The sequence below is a fragment of the Vanessa cardui genome, chromosome 24, assembly GCF_905220365.1.
Source record: "Vanessa cardui chromosome 24, ilVanCard2.1, whole genome shotgun sequence".
In the NCBI taxonomy this organism is placed as follows: domain Eukaryota; kingdom Metazoa; phylum Arthropoda; class Insecta; order Lepidoptera; family Nymphalidae; genus Vanessa; species Vanessa cardui.
The window spans coordinates 6,593,554-6,615,113 of record NC_061146.1 but is presented as its reverse complement, the minus strand read 5'-3'; the positions used below and the strand labels follow the sequence as shown (position 1 = coordinate 6,615,113).

Here is a 21,560-nt window from a genome sequence, read left to right as displayed (position 1 = left end):
GTGAATTTTGGGCGTGATCGTTGCACCGTACTCCTCTTGCAACCCCGCCGAGTGTCTTTTATCTCGCGAGTGTCTTCGATCTGAATCAAGTGCATATACGCGAACACTCGAGTGCTCATTGGAAGTGCATCAAAGTGTGGTGTTTTCAGGTAGAGATGCGATTGGTGTCAGTTTGGTGGAGATAATAACAGTGTGGTGAATGATGTGGGCGCAGTGAGTGGGCACAGCGGCACCACGGCTTCCTCAGTGGCGGGTGGCGCGCGGGGAGCCGAGTCTCCTTCGCAGGCCAACCAAGACACCGTGGATAACACCACTCCCACTTGCTGGTAAGTGCTTAGCGTACCACAGACATACAACCAACTGAAACACACAATAAACAAGGATATAGAGTAAACCAAATGAACTAACAGTGCAACGTAGCTATTGAGTAGTCACAATTGCAGTTAAAACTCTTTAATACTTACAATTATACTAATATGTGTTCAATATTTAATTAAATCTTGTACTCCAGATATTCATATCTATACCATACTATTTCAAATATATATGCATGCATAATATTAATGAGCCTACTTTGTCTGGCCTTAAATGTTATAATTACATTAAATTTGTTTAATGTTTGTAGAAATATGACATAAAGCAGTAGTAGCTATAAATATAGTAAATTAATTAATTGCATATTTAAAGTTCATTTATTTATGACAGCTATTGTAGTCTACATCCCCACTTGTTTACTTGTGTGCATATTATATATATATATCAAAATATTTTTGAAATTTGGATATCTCAACATCATACTGTGCAGTTTTTAAACGATACTACAAAATCTTAACCTTAATTGATATAATATAAAATATATATGTATGATAGATTCTCTTATACAATGCAAGAGAATATTTTATCTCCTTCACTATTAAAACACAAACTACGAAGTCTAGTATAATTGTAACAAGCGGGAATCAAACCTGAAAAAATAACAATGAAGTCAGTGGTGAGACAATATGTGACTTAAAGGTTGCCTTTTCAGTTTATTCTAAAAAGATGTGATTTTGATTTTATTTCATATTTATTTTCTATCTTTGATTTATCTCTTTGGAAAGTTCGCAATGACTTGATTAATTCTACATAATCATAAGGCTTAATAGCATGAACTAAACTAATATAACTGCAAAAAAAAGCCATATATAATATATAGTAAATGCAAAAGTGACTATATATGCTATGTATATTTAAATTAAAAGTCATTTTGTAAAGACAATTATTTTGACTGTAAAGTGAATGAACTCTTATTTATATTATTTATATATATATTGCACCCATCATAACACATAACATAAAAAAATACAAAAAGCTTATTAATATAACTTGTTGATAAATATTTTCATTAATAAATGAAATTTAAATGAATGAATGAATGTTTGTTATTTAATTACATCAGAATGACTGAATAGATTTGAATGTATTTATTATGTGTTCATAGGGTTTTTTAACCCTAATATGTGGGCAACTTTTCTCTCTCCTTAAGAGTGGGCATAAAAAGGTATTGATGTATAATGGGGCTTCGACTATTGCTTGTTTAACTTAGCTTATTTACAGCAGAGACTATAAATGAAGTTAGTTAATTGTATTATAAGTGAGGAATAAGTATATTTGTTCTATATTTTATAAATATCTTATTTATATTATCTGTTAATTTTCATATGAGACATATTAGATTCAGAGATATACCCAAAGTCTTATAAGTCTGATGTTTGATTACTAAATAGTGATGAACACTTAAGTATATTACAAAAAAAATAATTACTTAATACTTTATTATATGCCCAAAAGAGAAAATATAATACAAACCATGTTGACAGCCTAATTAACATCAATGACTACAATGCTACAGTGATTCTTCCAGACAATTAATGGTATAGGTTGTCTGGAATTTTAGTTATCCACCAATGGTACTGTAATAATAAATAAAATAACATTTAAGTTAATATAGAACATATACATACTATTTTAATTAATACTATATTTCTAATAAGATTTAATTATGATATTACCCAGTCCATACATTACCCGCTGACGGACTATATAGTCTCATGTTACAAGGTCATAAAGCGTTACCGTATCAATTACTGAGTAAGAAAACTCTTGAGAAATACTAAAAGAAATGTTATATCTATGACTCACAGCTGACCAAAGATAAGACTATCAGAAGTTTATTTATTGTCATTTAAGATATAAACCAATTCAAACTGAACTGTCCGAATTAACTAAGTTCTACTTATTTCAATGAGTCTGTCTAAAAATGTATATTTATATAGTAAATGCGAAAGTCAGTCTGTTTTGTACCCTTTGATGGGTAAACCGCTGTATTGATTTTGATAAAATAAGAAATAAAGCAGGCTTACGTTTCCAAGAAGAACATAGGCTATTTTTTGCCTAACATGTAACAACTAATACTTAAAACACGAGTGGTGCTTGGGTGACAATTAGTATAGTCATATAATAAGATTGGAGTGTCTGTTTGCAATATTAAAATAACAGCTTTTTACTAAATGCATATATACGGTACATATACCAAAATACAATTTGTAACAATTTCTTAATCGTCTAATCTCTGGAACGGCTGGTCTGATTTTGAGGAGACATTCACAGGTATATAGCTTATGTAATAAGGAGTAACTAAGGCTATAACAAAATCATTTTTGTCAAATTCATACGCGCCCGAAGTCGCAGGCACAGCTAGTCCATAATATACTTGGAATGTAGAGTCAAGGTCACATAGTCAATAATTAGGTATAAAGTTGTACACTAAAATACACGACAAGAAAAAATGTTTTTTTATATAATTTGCAGTAATTATTTCGAATATTGTAGACGGATCTCTATGTAAACGTGATATTTCGTAAAAATTAGCAATTGCATATTTCCTATTTATGTATTTGAAAGCGTGCTCTACTTAATGATTTAACTTAAAATTAAATCTTAAGGTAATATCGAAATTAAGCAATACATAGAGATAAATGTGTTTAATAAAAACTAGACTAGTTATTTCTAACGTGCAAGGCAATATTGGATGATGTATTTATGTCTACATTAGTAAGCTATTGTATTATAAATAATTTATATATTTATTAAAAAATTTTGCAGTTGCTATCTGTTTTGGGCTTTAAAATTTTCTCCCATTGCATTGCAAAAGTTTAAGAAAAAAAAAATTGCAGTGTTCCACGACGTAATAATATTTTCTGACATATTTCAAAAGATTCCGTTCAGAGTGTCAAATATAGAAAAAAAAGTTCTTCTACATTAATGGTGTTGCTAGTTTTTCGACGCGACTTCTACGGAAAATTTAACTACAAGCTCAGTAACTTTAAGCCGCCATTGTGATATACAAGAGACATAACATCTTAGTCTCCAAGGTTGGTGGCGCACTGGCGATCTAAGGAATAGCAAATATTTCTAAAAAAAAATACATATTCTTATTTATAAACTTGTATTAATGTACCTGTGATCATCATTTGCCAGCCATGTACTATATTGATATCTGTAAAGAACATTGCAAGTTTCTTATGAGTAAAATACAACATATCATTATTTTCACTTTATTATAGAATCCATTAAGCAGACAATATATGTTAAGATGTTACCCTACTCTAGTATATCATAAGAAAAAAAACATATTCTACTATAAAATTGAACTGAGATGGCCCAGTGGTTAGAATGCGTACACCTTAACTGATGATTTCGGGTTCAAACTCACTCAAGCACCACTATATATATGTATGTGCTTAATTTGTGTTTGTAATTCATTTCGTGTCTCGGCGGTGAAGTGAAACATCGTGAGGACACACCAACTCGCGTTGGAACAGAGTGGTGGAATATGTTCCAAACCCTCTCCTTAATGGAAGAGGAGGCCTTATCCCAGCAGTGGGAAATTTGGAGGCTGTTACTTTTACTATAAAATTGGTGTCCCTCTATATCTTATTCAGATCCCTCTTTATCTGTCTCAAAATTTCGTAACATAGACAGTGACATTAGCGCTTATAATACGTCAGTTTTTTTATTCATGAGGTATCAAATATCTACATAATAAACCGACAGTCCTAAAATATATTTTGATTAATCTTATATATTTCTAATAACATAATTCGTTATTATCTTAGTATAGATGATTCGGTGGTAATCGTTAGAATATTTAAATATTGTCTTAGTAGGATCATCGTGGTCGTCACGTTGTGTTGCTCTTTACTTATCGTCTTCAGATTAACCTCACGGTTGACGGTTGTGTCCAAAATGAATAAGTATCTATATTATATAACATTAAGATTTTATTGATTTAAAAATAAGATCAACTTACACGCAAAAAATTAAAACAAAGCTTAGATTTACATATTGTGCACTACAAAGATTTTATGATTAACTAGCGACCCGCCCCGGCTTCGCACGGGTGCAATACTGATACTAAACATACTACAGAATTTGTTTGCTTACGACATCTCATTATAAACTTCTACAATTATACGTTTTGGCATGTGTACCGTATATACATTCATGTCCACGTAGTAGAAAAATTACAAACAGACGACGACGTCCGCGTGGTGTGGGAAATTTGCAAAACGCAACGCAACATACACCCGATCAAGTACCCGTATAGTATAAGCTGACCCCCAATTCATATCGACAATCATATCAGAAAGAGCTCAACTTAAGTTGGGCGCTTATATTTCCAAAACTTTGTATTATTTGCGTATAAAAAGTAGCCTAAGTTACGCCTTAGTACATTACCTACCCGCCAATGAAAGTCCTGTTCAAATCGGCCCAACCGTTCCAGAGATTACCCGGAACAAACAGACAGATAGACAAAAATTCTAAAAATGTGTGTTTTGGTATGTGTACCGTATATAAAGACAAATGCATGTAGCAGAAAGCGGTTATTTTAATATTACAAACAGACACTCCGATTTTATTTATTTGTATGGATATATCTATTTATAATAAAACATTGTTACGCTTAACTTCTTATTTCAACTTTAATTTTACTTCCAAAATTCCGATAACTATTTCGTCGACTTTCAAAACGCTATTTTTTCGCATATTCATAGTGAATATCATAAGTTAATCAAGCCATCGACCAATAATATCACGTCAATTGCTGTTGAATGTTGTTTATTTGGCTTTTTTCATATTATGGTTGGGATAAAGTGTACGTTTTAATTGATAATGTATTAATGTAATGAATATTTGAACTTATCGCTTTTCTCTTAATAGGTAAAAAAAATATGAACCTTTACCTTAATCATAACCTTATTCATATGAATTACTATATGGTACGTTGACGACCTCCGTGGTCGAGTGGTGTGTACACCGGTTTTCATGGGTACGCCACTCCTGGGTTCGATTCCCGGCTGAGTCGATGTAGATTATCATTAGTTTTCTACGTTGCCTTGGGTCTGGGTGTTTGTGGTGCCGTCGTTACTTCTGATTTTCCATAACACAATCTTTAGCTACTTACATCTGGATCAGAGTAATGTATGTGATGATGTCTCATAAAAAGTAAAAATAATTCAATGTTTCTCTTTTGGTATGCATGATATTTTTACAATAGCATTGCAATGCAAGTCAGCCTGTGTAATTGCAGCACAAAGGACGTAGTAATTAAGGTCCGACGGCTAGAAGAACATCGGCAAAGGAATGATCGATATCTGATAACGCTAATACCCATCGGCAGATGAAATGCAAGACCCGATATGACCCGGTGGATATCACGAGATATCGAAACGGAGATTCAAATCCTGGATATCACATAATCGCTTTTTTTTCGGAAATTTCGATGTGTTTAACGAAATTTTGCTACATGAACTTATCACAGCGTTGTGAAATAAAGTCCAAAATTTCTACGTATAAAATAAGGGTTCACAAGTGGGATATTAATGGGTTCTTATTTGTAGATTTAATCAGATATGTTGTTACTCAAGAGTTTTTTTTTTCTAAAATGGCGTCATTAAATAATTTGAATAGCATATTTAGTATGTGTAGTAAAAAGTCTGAATTGGCTTGGTCTTATCTAGTACCCTCTATACAACCGCTCTTAAAAACAATAAATATCTACTTAGATATGGGTTTTATAACAATTAATTTTATAAAAATGACATTTGATTTTTAAAAGTTTCAAAAAGTTAAAAGTCCAAAACCAAGAGAGTGATAAGAAAAATGCATAACTTGACTGTGTCATATGATAAGTAACTACACTCTTGAGGAAATACGTAATCACTGTTAAAAGCTGTGAATGGAGAGAAATGACCATATGCCCTGACTGAGTGAGACGTAACTTGAAATTCCTAGAAGTTATCCTGGTATACCCTATATCCAATCAACCCATTTAATCTTCCCGGTACCCCGTTCCACCACTATCAATCCACTAACTGGATTTGTGTGGTCAGTGTAGTTCAAAGTTGTTTGATTTATTTTGTAATGTAATTAGTTTGATATTTCTGTGTGATGAAGTTTATTCGCTACCTGATTCTACGTATACAACCCCCAGAGAAATATGAAGGTTACTTTAAACCTGCTATGTTTAATAGGCTATTTGACTATGCGAAAAATAAAGTGTCCATATATACCTACTGTGAGTTTAAAAATGGTTATTTACTAACGAAAGTTGAAAATAATACCTAATTTATTCAAAAATACATTTTTTTAAACGTTTGTCACGTGACACAAAACGTTATGATGAAGTCATTTGCTTGTCAACCTTGCTTGCTTATATATGTACCACAGATTACAATACAGGCAAGTGACGTCACCGAGCTCATTACAGCGGCATATTGTCCAAGTAGCGTTATCGCGCGTTATTTAAATGTGGAATTTTTAATATGATATTTTTCGGCAAATATGTACCTACTAGTAATAAAAAAATCAACTTTTACTGGGTTCCTTAACTTCTGCTAAATAATATAAGATGGATTTTAAAAAGCAGTCAAATAGCCTATACCCTCTAATATATCTTAGGTATTTTGTATGTCTAGTTGCTAAGTGCGTGATATCGTTGGTTTTGACTTATAGTACAGAGATTAGAAGTGTCATGTTTGTTTATCGATTTCGTTACAAGCCTGTCGTCTTTGATTATGTCTGCGATTATGTCTGAATCTTAAAATTAAACGGTTTTATCTATAAATGTTTTCCAGAGCGTTTACAGTTACATAGAGCTTTGTCTTCTTCTCTCGAATGTCAATTTAAACGAGAAAGACAGAGATAATAGAGAACACAGGCTGTGTTTCAGTAATTACCCGCTAAATAATGTTTTTAAGGTCTTATAGTAATCGTCTTTTTAATTTTAAACAAGCTTCAAATGGCTCTCCTCTAGGAGTATAATTATGGAGTTGTAAGGCCCTGAAAGGATGAAAGTCCCTAAATAAAAATACAGATAAAAAATAAGTAGAATGATCAAAAAGCTATTTATAGGTTATCTTACCATCTTCTAACTATAGTTTCAGCTTATGAGTGTACTGCTAATAATGTACCTATATATCAATAGTGTATCAGTGGTATAACTATAAGTTTAACTAAAGATTTAGAGATATAGTAAGTACAATTGAGTGACGTATTATATCGGAATGTTTGTGTCGGAAATGTGCAGAAAAAATGATGAAATTTTGCAAAAAACAAAAATACTTATTGCATTACGATAACAAGCTCTTATAGATTGTATACATATAGGATATTATATTAATATTTATTTTTATTTATACATATTTTGTGATCTGTCGTAAATACATTTGCGCCATAAAAAAATATTTAAACGATTTTTTTTTTGTGTACAATATCCAGTTTTATATTGACATTTTAAAAGATGATTCAACGGAAAATTACCACAAGTTCGAAATCTAGATTCTAGTGATATATGTTTGTCTGTCACTCAAATCGCTGAACCGAATTTGATGGAATTTGGTATGAAGTGAGCTTGAATCTTAAAAAAGCATATATGCTTATACCTTAACCTGCCAGTTATTCCATAAAACTTAAGCGAAACCGTGGTTGAAAACGTATATAATGATTATACTATGGTTTAATAATTAATATATAATAAATTAGTTTAAGTCTTCAGTTAGGTGAAAAATTCCATGAAAGAGTATGATGAAGAGACATTGCATGTATTCTGTCTCATACAATACAAAAAGCTGTTAATAATTACTAACAAAAATAGTAATAGTACATACATACATTTAAAATGTAAAAAAAAAAATCATACAGTTTTTATCACACCTTTCACCAACTTTGTTGACTTGCCAAAGATAATATTAGTATAAATATGCTGCAACTTATTACAAAAAAAAAATGATTTAAGTGATAAGACACATAGTAACAGGCACAAAATTAATTCTGCATGCTCTAAATATAACTGTGTAAACAAATACAATGTCACTACACGAGCGAATGAATCATTCGCTATTTATATAAAAAGTTTATTTCAAGGAACAGCTGATTTTCCAGCTGCTGGAAAAGAGGGGGGAGGGGTACTTCTAGCGTCTTCCAAACTAGTGGTCCAATGTTATTATTTTTTTAATTTGTAAGTAGGTAGGCAATCCACTTGTTTGTATAAGTCGACCACTGCATTGTAATCAATACTAACCATCCCTTACATCCCCAATGTCTCACCACCATCACTGAACTCTTAAGTTAAGCTTTAAACCACAAACTCCCTTCATATTACAACCAAAAAATGCCATGTATTACAGTTTTGTTAGTAGAATCTATGTTAATATTATACATTTGAAAGTAGCTTTGTCTGTCTGTTGCTTTACCACAACCCAACCGCTGAACCGAATTTGATGAAATTTCATATGAAGCAACCGCGTCAACGCGTTAGAACGCGTGCATCTTAACCGATGATTGCGGGTTCAAACCGCTGATTCATGTGCTTAATTTGTCTCTATAATTCATCTCGTACTCAGCGGTGAAGGAAAACATCGTGATGAAACCTGCATGTGACAAATTTCATAGAAATTCCGTCACATGTGTATTCCACCATCCCGCATTGGAACAGCGTGGTGGAATATGTTCCAAGCCTTCTCCTCATAGGGAGAGGAGGCCTTTATCCCAGTAGTGGGAATTTACAGGCTGTTGTTGTTCGTATGAAGCAAACTTGAATTCCAATAAAGAACATAGGCAACTTTTTTCCCAACACCCTTAAACGCGAGCAACTAGCCGCGGACTACTTCTAGCATTTATATATATACTTCGTCCGATTAGTCTCTTACAGGCATTTTTTGTATAGTCATCTTCCGAGATATATTAAAAAGTAGCAAACGTTTTCAAATACTGATTCTACTCTGAAGAACCGACGAGAAACTTAATAGTTTTCTTTGTTGGTCAATCAAATACACAATATGCTCGTGAAATGTGTTAAGAGAACACGAAATTCACGCCTGTCACTTTAATGATCTGAATTCAAAATGGACGAAACTATGAAACGCAATAATATTTAATAATATATTTAAAAATGTTGTCCGAAACGCGCTGCATCCTTTGGTGTAAGTTTTATGTATATTGATATAGTTTTTGTTTCTGTTAGGCATTCAAATCAAATCAAAATATTACATTATTCAAGTAACAAGCACTTTTGAATCGTTATTTAACAATTAAGTAAAGTTACTACCGGTTGGGAATGTAGATTCTATCAAAAATAACCGGCAAGATGTTAAGTAGTTAACCTAACGACAAACCTCTAAAACGCAAATGAATTCGTCTAACTAGTGATCCTATATATATTAAATAACAACAACAGCCTGTAAATTCCTACTGCTGGGCTAAAGGCCTCCTCTCCCTTTGAGGAGAAGGTTTGGAACATATTCCACCACGCTGTTCCAATGCGGGTTGGTGGAATACACATGTGGCAGAATTTCTATGAACTTTGTCACATGCAGGTTTCCTCACGATGTTTTCCTTCACCGCTGAGCACGAGATGAATTATAAAGACAAATTAAGCACATGAATCAGCGGTGCTTGCCTGGGTTTGAACCCGCAATCATCGGTTAAGATGCACACGTTCTAACCACTGGGCCATCTCTAAAACGCAAACGAATTCGTCTAACTAGTGATCCTATATATATTAATTATGTGTACATAATTTTGTTTGACATCTTGCCTGCATTTGAACACATCATCCTGTTAAATTTTAATACGAGACGTATAACTTCTTAGCATTATATACAACGTTATATATGGAAACGAAACCTTTGGCATAATCGTAATTTCTTATCTTATTAGACTAATTAGTAGTTAAGTAGAATTTGCATAAATAATGCTTCAAAGGTGTTAAGTAATAAGCAAATTGAATCCATATAACATAAACCGCACATATAAAAAAGATATACTATACAGTAATACTAATTTTACTTGGTTTTGTGCCAACCCATCTAGGTGGGTATATCTAGGCACTCTTTATATTCTACCGCCAAGCAGCAGTATTCAGTATTCTTGTGTTCCGGTTTGAACGGTGAGTCAACAAGAGAAACACAAAGATCAATTGACATAACATCTTAGTTCATTGACAATGTAAGGAATTGTAAATGCTTCTGATAGCGCTAGTATCTTTAGGCGATGGTGACCACTTAGCATTTGGTAGTTCAATTACTACTACACATTAGCATCATTGAAATGAAAGTATAGTATGTATAATTATAGGATAGTATAAAACAAAGTCGCTGTCCGTTCCTATGTATGCTTAGATCTTTCAAATTTCGCAACGGATTATGATGTGGTTTCTTTTAAAAGGTAGAGTGATTCGAGAGGATTTTTTTTTATATATAATACACGAACAATATAGTAAAGGTACAAGAAAAAAAATTGTAGTATAGGATTAGCATTGAACCCGCGCAAAGCAAGGGCGGGTTGCTACTACTACATAAAAAAAATTACAAATCGTATGATTAAACATCCAAAAATTAAAAGTGGTATCGTCATTACTTCTGATTTTCCATACCACAAGTATTTAGCTACTTACATAGGGATTAGAGTAATGTATATGATTGCTAATATTTATTTATTTATGTCTAAAAATTATTTATATCCAAATTCCGTATGATAACGATATATCGGTAGTCTATGCTATTTGTGTATATTATTATGTATATGTATATGGGTACTTGAAACATTGCTCGGCTTGGGAAAATTATCCACCGTCTAAAGCTGGATGTAACAGATGTAACGCATTCACGCGTGCCATCAGTGATCATCAAGAGCAAGGTTCGCGTTTAAGATTATTCCTATGCCCCCACCATGACACAATTGCCATCTCTCATGGCTCATGGGATTTTTATAGCTGTCATTATCACATACAAGACTATTGAATTTCTTGTCGGTTCTTCTAGAACCTATAGTAGATTATAGCTTTACGTTTAATGGAATATAATTTGATGTTTGAAAACGTGGAATTGAGGTTATAGGAATATTATTTGACAGCTAATTGTAAGGGCGAATAGAGGGTTTGTCAATTCTTAGGAATTAGTTATATTATTATTTGTATTGGAAAACTTTATATTTGATGGTTGGTTTTCGTACCATTTCAATTTATATTATTTAAATTTAAATGTGTTTTATGTTTTATTTACGTTTACCCAATAATCAGGGGCCATCTGAAAATCAGTTTTGTGCATTAGCACAGCTTATACTGAGATGAAACCCTTGCTACCTACACTGTGTTCTTTTAATTTAATTTTATTTTTTCTGTATACTCTATGTAATGTATGTGTGTAGCAAAATAAATGGTTTTAAATTTGAAAAACATATTTGAGTAGGTTATTTGTTTGGTAAAATTTGTAGTATAAAATTTCGTTCAGTCATTTTGTTTTAGTTAGTTATATTAGTCATATTATTTGTGAAGAAAACATTGTATTATTTGTTAATACTAAAAAAATTTGACGATGATCTACTTTCAATCGTATCGAAGGGAAATAAACAGTACAGTGAATTTGTTTACGATCCAATGCAGTGATTCACGTGGGATTAATTTCAAGTATCAAGCTATAATATCGATGTAATATACCTTACGATTATATTGTATTCTATTACAAGCTACCCGTCCCGACTTTGAACGTATGCAGGTAGGTAGTTTGGCAAATGATACCTGGTGGTGGGTGTAACACAATGTAGCACCAATCTAACGAGCTAAATTGATGTCTCTTGTCTGTACTGGGTTGAGTGAATTGTAATTACACTGGCTAACCAATTCAATTTGGAATATAAATTTGCTTAAACAGGAATTAAAATAGGTTGGAAGTAGAATATGTAACTACCCAGCTTGCACAATTCTCATCACCACTAATTATGACACTAATTTGGAATTATGGCAAATGCACTAAATCTCAAGGTGTAAGTAGAAGGAGTTCTTTCAGTACACAAACTTCTTTGACGAGCATATGGATGTTTGGAACTTGACAAGAAAAAATAATTGGCGCTGACTCTAATGGTTAAACACACACGATACAAAACTGCAATTGATTTTTTTTTCACCAAAATCACCTAATAAATTTAAACAAGCATTCTCAATTATATACTCGTTTAAAACATAGTTACTATAATGACACAAGATCTATTATTGTTTAAAAATATATGTAACATCTTGTTAGCTATGTTAATTGGATTTAATGATGAGAACTAAAAAATACTGTTGCTTATAAATCAATCATGCGTATGCATGGTTATATTAATTTCTAGGATGTCGGTTCCCACGTTATCCATTGTTGTATTTTTTCTTCAATCGATTCTGTTGTAGAATATTTTATTTTTAAATCGTTCACTTGTTATTATGACAACGATACGAGTATTACGATATTTAATGAGTTGGTTTGTTAAGCTGATATTAATATCTAGTGCGATTTGGAGAAATTTTTGCTTAATCCATCACGTCTTCTTAAGGAAAATTCAAACAGTCAGTTCTATTTAGGTCTTTTAAAGTTGGTATTTCCAGAATTTCTTTATTTGGGAGCGTTAACATCGCGAATGAAGTAACTATGCTAAATTTCAAACCATTCAGATCTATAATTTCGGATCTAGTTACGGATAGTATTTCGGTTATATCTATTTAGGTAGACCATATTTAGGTAGCACTCTATGTGAGTTAAATGCAAGTAAAATCACGTGGATCACCTAGTTACTACGTACGTACTATACGTGAAATGTTTTTGTTTATTCGTCCTTCAAGCACAATGGATCGGCAGCTTGAATCCTAATCAAGTTTGACACATGTGTCGTTAATGTTTAACTCTGAAGTCTGTCAGAACCAGGAAGTAAGCCAAGAAAATAATATTAAAATTATAAAGCACTAACTACCCATATAGCTTTCGTATTGAATAACAGGTACATAGTACGTTTGTATATTAATACAAACGTACTATGTACCTTGTCATTACCTTGTCATTAGATAAGAAGAAAACAAAGAAAAGACAAAAAGAAGTTTTTTTTTGCTCAGGAATGTCCTGAAAAGGAAATTAAACGCCAAAATTTAATTATAATCGAGTTACGTTTTTTAAGTTCAACTGGGTACTGGTGTAAGTCTTTTCGATGCCTCGCAGTTCTGTTTCGAAAAGGAGAAAGAGGAACAACTAATAGTTACTGAGTAAAGTCTCCGAAATATATCCTGTAGAATACCAACAGGAACAGACAGGATTAAATTTGCATTGGTTATAGTCGGCCCAATCTGATACCTGTATTAAAGTTAGGTTCTTATTTTTCTATTTAAAATTTGAGTATATATAGATACAATACAGATCATTTGCCTAGGTAGATATAATAGATTATGTCTGCCTAGGCAAATGAGTAATTAATTGTGAATTTTCATCGTATACTACTACTTATTTATTTACGAACGAATAGTTGAAAACGAGTATTGGTTACTGTGTAAGAATACGAGTGAATAGTTAATGCTAGCCCGCCCTACGCTATCAATTTTGTACATTAAGTTAGCGTTGAGTATTTAAAGATCAAATATGACCATAAAAACGTTTCAACAAAAACACAAACAGTTTAAAACACAGTTTAAAAGTTTTAAGTATTTTCTTGCTAAAAATTTCTTTGGAATAATTATGATTTTGTATGAAATCATATCAAGCTATGTGCAATGAATAATAATAACGATCTTCTTGGTCGAATTATGTCCATGGTTGCCGTTCAAGAGCGCGAGATTAAGAGGGAGTGCAAGGGCAGGTCCTTTATAAAAATATGACGAAAAATATCAAAAGATTTTTTGCCCTGGAGCTTGACGTGTTTTCCAAAACGCGAGATTGTGTCATCGACAACTTCCTAAAGTGACTAATACCGTCCATAGACAAGTGCAACACCGGGGTCAACATGTATCTGTTCTGAAAGACCGCCGGCAATGGCTCTTTTATTATTAAGTATTATTGAGCGGCAGAAAATGATTTGAAAATCGCACCGTCGTGGATTTCCGGACATCGAGGTGGTGTTGATGAAATTTGGAATTCTGACACGATGTTCGAAGGTGAAATTTAGCCGCCGGAAATATTTCAAACAATTCCTCAGCACATTCCTCGTCAAAAATCCAAAGGATCAAGCAAGCCGGAAGGAGCTTGATCAAATGAATTTTTTGACCCAAAAACGTTTGCTACCCTGACTGAGAAATGTACCCTAAAATCGTAGTACCATTACAAACTGACGTGTAATTAAATATTATTATATCTGATTTGAATTAAATTTGATTCAGCAGCTTTTTCTTAATAATATAAAACGTATAAAAACTTGTTGAATATTGTCCAAGGGCGATAAATGATAAATTTATAATACGAGCACGCCAAATAGTAATCAGATTATTTTTAGAGTTCCATACTTAATTGTGGAACCATATTACTATTCCTATCCGAAAACCGAGAAGCTATAAGGAAACCAGCTGCGATGGTATGGACATGTTATGCGGAGGAATGAGGACCAGGTTGTAAGGAAGGTCTTGAGCATGGATATGGATAGGAATAGATATAGAGGTAGAAGACGACCAAAGAAACGATGAATGAATTGTATGCAAGACATATGACTCTTACAAACTGTGAGAAATAATGTTACTTGTGTGATGACGTCCGACAGAGAAGTATGGAAGGAAAAGACATGTTGCGCCGACCCCAAATAAAATTGGGATAAGGGCAGGCGGATGATTACTAATCCTATTCCGCCTCTATACCAGAAGTTGTTTGTCTATACTATACATTATTGTTAGCAAGTTATATTAACAAGAGACCAAATAAACAGGACCAGTTTCTCCCGCTAACGAAAACTGAAAAAAATGTTGCTTCCCAGTTTCATCCACTTGGCGTGACAAGCGTGAATTTAATTGTCTTATCAAATATGTTTCCTTATATATTCTAGAATTTCGAATATACTGAACCAATAATGCACGAGTTCGAGTCGCACCTAACCGTTGTATAATTTTATTTGTACAATGCCAGTAACCTAAGTTAACTCGTACAGGATGTTACATCTTCGCTATGTTATCATAATGACGTAGAATGCGCGTAAGCGAGCGATAATCAAAGGTGTAGGCTGTGTACGTATGTGTGTCTGTGTGCTGAATGTACGATCGTGTACGATATACGATAACGCGTAAAAACAACGATGAATGCCTGATATAAAGCTGTGACCAAAATTTGCTCTACTGTTCTCTGTCAGCTATTATATATATAAGATATGTGAGTCGTAATCGAAGATTTGGGATTAAATAAGAACTTTTTTTATGTTCATAAATCATCTCGTATTTGACGACAAAAATTATACCGCACATGTATTGCTTAAAATGTATCTCCAAAAGGAGAGTGTTTGGGCATTAGTGAAACATTTTCAGGCTACTGTTTTTTTTTTAATTTTTACTAAACTACTAAGGAATATTTTTGTTTTAAAGTCAGTACCTCAAATTCTTACAAGTAATATTAAAGTCCTCTGAAAGAATGTGTTCCTGTCCCTAAGCTGGTCATGTCCCTGCAAAAATAAAGAGCAATACTGATTCAAAATAATATTGCTTAAAATTAAATTTACGCAAAGCTATTGTAAGTTAAACTTTAAGAGGGCGAATAAAATACAAGTAAATCGAATGATAATATTTATCGCAAATTCTCAGCCACTTGACAGTGACATCGTCTATTCGATCACGGACCCATCAATAACGCATCTCAGCGGCCCGAGATTACGATAAGTATGGACTTTGTCAAAACCCCTCTGACTGGTATCTACTGTACGGTCATTTTACCGCCAAACATTAATATCTGTATAGCTGTAATCAGGTTTAGGTTACTGTATATCGCGACTGGATGACTAATGTCGTTTTACTGGATGAACTTTACCACTTCGACTTCGTGACTCATTCCGTTCATGGTGGTTCTTAAAGGAAACCAGCTCACTATGCTGATCATATAAACAGCTTAAGTGAGTTCACAAACAAGGGCGTGACGCTGATCCTCTTCCCCTATTCTCAAAATTCGATGAAGGAGCAAATCCTATACAACCGAGTGTTAGACACAAGAGCAAGAGATTTACTGGCATCCCGAGCCATAGGAGTGTAAATCCTGCCACTGCTGAGACTTCAGGTTACAATCGATAATGTTTTGGAAAAACCCGATAGTGTTCCAATATAATCAGCGCCCCTTATTACCTGGTAACGTAAGGGAGTCAGCCAAAGATATAGGCTGCTAGGTAAAGTATTCCTTTCTCAGTGTATAGTTAAATATCTTCATTACATGGTGTCACTTAAACTTAGCTTGATATAACATTTTCAAGTCCCAATGATAGACGTTATCCCATAGATATAATTTGAATAAGAATCAAATTTTATCTCATGATTTGTCTTACTTATTTGGTAAGACTTATTACATTATTAACCAGTTTGCTCTTAAATCATAGATTCGTACATTATCCTGTACATAAACGTAAATTAAACCATAGGAAGAGGTCTCTTCTGTACATGGAATATCAAATAATTTTTTTAATGGTGACTTATTGTGTTCTCCTATTTTAGTCGCTTTCAATTATTATGTTACTATTATTCTTCCAAGCTTAAGCAAAACAAGTAGAGATCAATTATAAAAACCTAAAAATTCAGCCCTCAATCACAATATTCGTTTAGAATGCTGGTTTTCTAATCACTGAGCCATCTCGGTTCTACGTTCTTGTATTCTGAAATTAGCGCGTTCTAAAATACCAACTCTCCAGCTGTGTCATATACTTTTTACCCGAGTTTAATGTTACGTCTTCGCTCCTTGAGGTCGTAAAGTCTATAAACCATTCTAAATAAATAAGCTACCATACATATTTTTTCAAACAGGACTGGTAGTTTCTTAGATCAGCTCATCCAAACAAACGAACTCTTCGACTTTATAATATACTAGCGACCCGCCCCGTCTTCTCCTGGTTGCAATATTGAAATATCCTTCAGAATTGACCATTATTACATACAAAAACCTTCCACTCGAATCACTATATCTATTAAAAAAAATCAAAATACCATCAAATCCGTTGTGTAATTATAAAGATCTAAGCATACATAGGGACAGAGAGCGGTAAGCGATTTTGTTTTATACTATGTAATGAATTATAGATGTATACGGTATATTCCTTTGGATACGGAATATACATTCAAAGCTCACTAAGCCCCAATTATACACAAAGACAGATGCTCTACGGAATTTGTTTTACGCAGTTGTAAAACATTATAAAACCATTAGCTGAAATACCTTCGAACGGGGCTCGTTTGGTGTTATCTTAACTTGCGACAAAAATAAAAATAAAACCTTAATAAATAGTAATGTCTGTTTGTTCTCAATTTTTTGCTAAACCATTAAACCATTCATCCGATTATGTTGAAACTTTGGTAAATTATATTAGCGAAGTGTCTGACCCAAAAAAAAAACATTTTGTCTTTGGTAGTAGTGGTAGTATGTAGATTCTTATTCTATCGGTGTGAACCGGGGTGGATAGCTAGTACCTATATTATAAAATGATCACTTTACATAAAAAAAGTTAAGAATAATAAAAAGGTTGTAAAAAAAAAGTTTTTGCCAATTCGACATGCCTCTAGTTTTCGTTCTTGACCCTCGTTTTTTTTTAATCTGTGGCTATATTCCTTGAGCTATTTTAGTCTGTTTTATTTCTGGAAATGCATAATTTAAACATCAAAGCGGAAGGGGCATAAAGAATTCCTTTTCGTACGGACGGCAACGATGCTTAAAGATAAACATATTGTATTTGTAATAAGTCTATTTTTATCGGTATATTAATGGATGTCTTCATTCAAGAGTCCGCGGTATAATCGGAAGTATTTTTAGATAAGATGTTACGCTGTTGTTTTTTTTTTGTATGCTTCACTTTTTTTTATCAATATTGTTTTTGATCAAAGACTTGGAATATTCAGCCGTGACGATATCTTTTTTGAAGAGTTTTAGTGAAATTGATTGTGATCGACTTTGTAGAGGATTAATATTAGAGCATGTTTTTTTAAAAAGAGATTTTTTGCATTAAAAATAGTATATATCTTACGAAGACTTCATATTTTAATATAAAATACGATTTGACGTATAACTTCGGATTCTGTTTTTTGTTTACACGTCAGTTTCAAATTGCTAGGCGGGAAAAAATTCAAAGGATTTCGTTCCATTTTTTTATGCCAGTCTTATTGTTATACGACATAGAGATTTAAATTTTGAATAATATCTTCATAGTCAAATGCATTTTTTTTCGTTGTGTATTCCTGCTCGTCAATATTTTTGGAATTGAACAAACGGTTAAAGATGAAAACACATTAATCCATGATTTATTTTATGTAATACATGTTTATTTTTACGTACGTTTGTTCTGCCTTTCTTCTATTAGTCCAAGACCCTAGAGCACCCAGACTGTATAATGTAGTTTACCTCATTTTTCAATAATCTTTATAACGTCTGGCGAAAATAATGGCGAACGGAAATGGTCTGGCAATAATAAATATTAATTTCTGATAACATTCTTAAAAACATATTTAAATATGAGCGTCTCTACTTTGACGTAGTTGAGTGAGGTTTTTTATATGTACCTTTACTTCGCGCTACCGGTGAAAAGGACCCGCATTCGAGCTTATAAGTACACATACTGTCTTAACAACATAGCTTACTAGAAGTGCTCAAAATTTCAGTTTTGCTAAAATAACGTAGGTCTGGCATCTTACTCGATATCACCTATTCAATATTTTTATATTATAAAGAATAATAATAACACAATATTTGTTTATGATTATATTTCTATGATTTTTTATTAATGAATAGTTGCAATGTATATCGCGTTTATTATCCACAATTATAGTGATTACTAGCGATCGCATAGGTACGATTTTTCAATAAAGCGAAATTAAATATGCTTAACAAGAAAATATTTATAGGGTTAATCTATTTATATATAAATTTATATATGTATGTAAAAAAGAAAAGCGAATATTTTCTTTTAGTGAATTACAGGTATTTATTTTCTACTGCCAAGGACAGCTAGTTCGTCTACCCGTTTCTCAGCGGACGTCCTTTTTTTGGTTGCACATAATTTGGAAAAGAGTTTATCTTCTAAAGTATTTTTGATGTGATAGACAATTTTATTCCATATTATGTGACTAAACATAATATACAATTAACTCTGCAGTTACTTATATATTTATCAGAAGAAAGATTAATAATGAATTGGAGGAAATGGTTTCGCAAATAACATATATGTCGTTTTTTTAAGTATTTTGTAATACACAAGAAAAGTTGTTAAAACCATATCTTAATAACCATAACTAAAATAATTACGTGGTGTTACCGCGGACTATTCTGTAGGCCTTTCTTAAATCGGCAATTTATAAGTATACTGTTGTGATGCATCTCCTAAGGTTCAATCATGTATTGGTACAAGGTTTATTTTTGATTTTTTAAATAACGTCTTTGTATAGACCTTCCTCGATCATTCCTCTGTATCGTTTATCTCGTCTTCCCTTTGTAGAAACTGCATATAAGATCCGTTGAGTGGCTCAGAAGAATAAATCGGAGTTACTGAAGGAGGCAGAAAGTGATTATACGATTTATAAAATTAAAAAGCGTGTGCTCAGCTAGCTCCCTTTCTTTCGCTGATTCTTCTTGGATCCTGGTATATGTATTTCCGAACCGGGGTGGTAGCCTTTAGTGCAGTAGTTCCAAAACTTATTTTTCTCGGGGACCACTTTCAAAATTTTATTGGTTTCGGTGGACCCCTGCTGCTACATTTCCACCACATTCTTAAAGTCTCCGAAAAATAAAATTTGTATCGCTTCTGAGTTCTGTCCCTATATTCCGATAGGTAAAATAAAAACGAAAAATAATACATTTTCTACCACTTTACTTATTAAAAGAATAGAATTACAAGAAAAAAAAATTACAAAGTAATATAACTATGCTTAGCTACATTTTTGGTCTTTACTATCAGTAGCAAATAAATTTTCGTGGACCCCCATTAAAATCTTATGGACCCCTATTTTTTATTCACGCCTACGTAAACCCCAATTATGTCTCCCACTAGGGGCCCACCTGGACCACATTGGGAATCATGCATAAAGGAATTCGATTTGATATGATCATATTCTCATATTCTCCAAAAATGATTCATATATAATATTACACGACAAAATGTAATAGGTAGTTTATTAACTGGAAATTTAGAGAGAGAAACCGAAATGTCAGTATTTTGAAGATGTTCAATTTAATGGTATGACATGCGATGACGCTCTCGCCAGACCCACTTTTCCCTTGCATTCTTTAGATGTTCTGCTATCTCAATGAGGTTTAAATGGTATACGTTTTAGTTAGAATGTTGATAAATTCTTAATACTGATACTGGTACTTCGAAATTGAGCATGTTGTATTTATAATCATTTATTTGGTCTTGAAATGCTCCCTAAAAATAGGGCATATAATAATTATATTTTTGATCTACGTTACCAGCATTTGATGCTAGGTTTCTCTCAGATTGGGTTGTCTGAAAGAGATGGCTAATAAGCCATAAGTCCGCTCATTGTACAACACATAAAATAAATGTTATATATTTTTTTGTGTTTAATCCTAAGCTTTCCCTATTTCCGTTTGTGGTATACAATAAAGTATATTTCATACAAATAATATGTTTCATTTCATTCATAAGTCTTTTATGTATCCTGTAATAAAGATATAATTAAAAAAAGTTAAAAGAATCGTTCACACACACCAACGCAAAAGTTGAATAAAAACTAGCGAGAAAAGGTGTATGTGTGCAATTGGACTAATTTCTTTTTTTTCTGTTTGTGTCTTTGTCGCGACGAATTGCCTCTTCGTCGCGTTCGAAAGAGGTTTCACTTCGAAACAATATTTGTTTTAGTCGGTGTTGCGTGTTTTCACTTCAAAAATGATTTAAACAAATCACAACACCATTACACTGTACGCGTTCTCGTTACATTCGTGTTACGTGTGACGTAAAAGAGATTAAGGACCGACATAAGAGAGCCATGACTTTCCCATACATGGCGATAAGCGATGCAGTGCGTTTCATCACTTTCGTCATCGTCGATG

General features: G+C 32.8%; 1 protein-coding gene across 4 annotated transcripts in view; it reads left to right on the top strand.

The window, feature by feature from the left end:
- The window catches only part of LOC124539952 (guanine nucleotide-binding protein G(s) subunit alpha), a 43,027-nt gene that overhangs the window by 545 nt on the left and 20,922 nt on the right, over positions 1 to 21,560 (top strand). For 2 of the 4 annotated variants that reach the window (XM_047117314.1, XM_047117316.1), the window contains exon 2: positions 154 to 326. The gene's annotated coding sequence lies outside the window, so the exon portion shown is untranslated. Of the gene's footprint in view, positions 1 to 149; positions 327 to 21,560 lie in introns of all 4 variants that reach the window. The other 2 variants (XM_047117313.1, XM_047117315.1) reach the window with 1 other exon arrangement.